Genomic DNA, 1,785 nt, shown 5'->3' on the forward strand with positions numbered 1-1,785 from the left:
ACCCCGGTGTCCCGGACAAGGGGCCAATTTGGACCCCCTGTGACCTCTTGACCCCTGTTACGTGGCAAAAAGTCTTTAATTCAGTCGTACTCTGGGCCGTTGACATGCGTTCGGCTTCAGAATAAAGCTCAGCACGAGCACTTTACTGGTGATTGATGGCATCGTGTTCCTCTATCGTGAAAGGGAGGTCATCGAATCGGCCTTGGAGCCCCTGTGACCTCTTGACATTTCTCTCTCACGTGTTGCGTGTGTCATGTAGATATTTGGAAAAACTAACACCTCTCACCCTTCCTGTGACATTTCACCTCTCCTCTATGTACCCATGGCTGCCTTTTGACCTCACTCTGTGGGTTTTTTTACTCCGTTTTATCATTTCACTCTCCCGTGTGTACTCGTGGGTGCATTTTGTAAATGCTTTGATTACACACAAATAGCAACAACAACAACAACAATAACAACTGCGAATGGCTCATTAAATCAGTTATGGTTCCTTTGATCGCTCCACCCGCTACTTGGATAACTGTGGCAATTCCAGAGCTAATACATGCAAACGAGCGCCGACCCGGCTCCCCTCGGGGGGTCGGGGACGCGTGCATTTATCAGATCCAAAACCCATCCGGGTGCGGCTCCGGCCGCCCCGGCCGCTTTGGTGACTCTAGATAACCTCGGGCCGATCGCACGCCCTCCGCGGCGGCGACGACTCATTCGAATGTCTGCCCTATCAACTTTCGATGGTACATTCGGCGCCTACCATGGTGACCACGGGTAACGGAGAATCAGGGTTCGATTCCGGAGAGGGACCCTGAGAAACGGCTACCACATCCAAGGAAGGCAGCAGGCGCGCAAATTACCCATTTCCGACACGGAGAGGTAGTGACGAAAAATAACAATACAGGTCTCTTTCGAGGCCCTGTAATTGGAATGAGCGTATCCTAAACCCATGGGCGAGGACCCATTGGAGGGCAAGTCTGGTGCCAGCAGCCGCGGTAATTCCAGCTCCAATAGCGTATACTAAAGTTGCTGCAGTTAAAAAGCTCGTAGTTGGATCTCGGGAGCGGGCCGGCGGTCCGCCGCGAGGCGAGCCACCGCCTGTCCCGGACCCCTGCCTCACGGCGCCCCCCGGATGCCTTTAACTGGGTGTCCGGTCCTCGGGGCCCGAAGCGTTTACTTTGAAAAAATTAGAGTGTTCAAAGCAGGCCGCCCGTCGCCGCTGAATACCGCAGCTAGGAATAATGGAATAGGACTCCGGTTCTATTTTGTGGGTTTCTGGAACCCGGGGCCATGATTGAGAGGGACGGCCGGGGGCATTCGTATTGCGCCGCTAGAGGTGAAATTCTTGGACCGGCGCAAGACGGACGAGAGTGAAAGCATTTGCCAAGAATGTTTTCATTAATCAAGAACGAAAGTCGGAGGTTCGAAGACGATCAGATACCGTCGTAGTTCCGACCGTAAATGATGCCGACCCGCGATCCGGCGGCGTTATTCCCATGACCCGCCGCCGGATTAGGGAGGGACTGCACAAGTGAAACTCAAAGATTTGACGGTTACTTCATGCCAATGGCAACCCCTGCTGGGGATCCCTGATTGATTAGAGACATTGAGTGCCTGGGGAGGCCCCTACCTGGTTGATAACCACGAGAGGTGGTCTTGCTCCTCCCTGTCTGCACTACGATATAAGACGAGGCTTTATTCTAAGCTCGTTGGCCTCACTAGACCCCTTGTCTGCATAGTGAGAGGATTATAACAGCACCTTGCCGGGTAACCGCGCTACGCAGACACCTCTAG

General features: G+C 53.6%; 1 pseudogene; it reads left to right on the forward strand.

Moving 5' to 3' along the window:
* Positions 1-401: 401 nt before the first annotated feature.
* On the forward strand, positions 402-1,583 carry LOC148997722 (18S ribosomal RNA; annotated as a pseudogene).
* The last annotated feature ends 202 nt before the right edge of the window (positions 1,584-1,785 follow it).

Source organism: Pimephales promelas, chromosome 2 (assembly GCF_988280905.1).
Source record: "Pimephales promelas chromosome 2, fPimPro1.hap1.1, whole genome shotgun sequence".
In the NCBI taxonomy this organism is placed as follows: domain Eukaryota; kingdom Metazoa; phylum Chordata; class Actinopteri; order Cypriniformes; family Leuciscidae; genus Pimephales; species Pimephales promelas.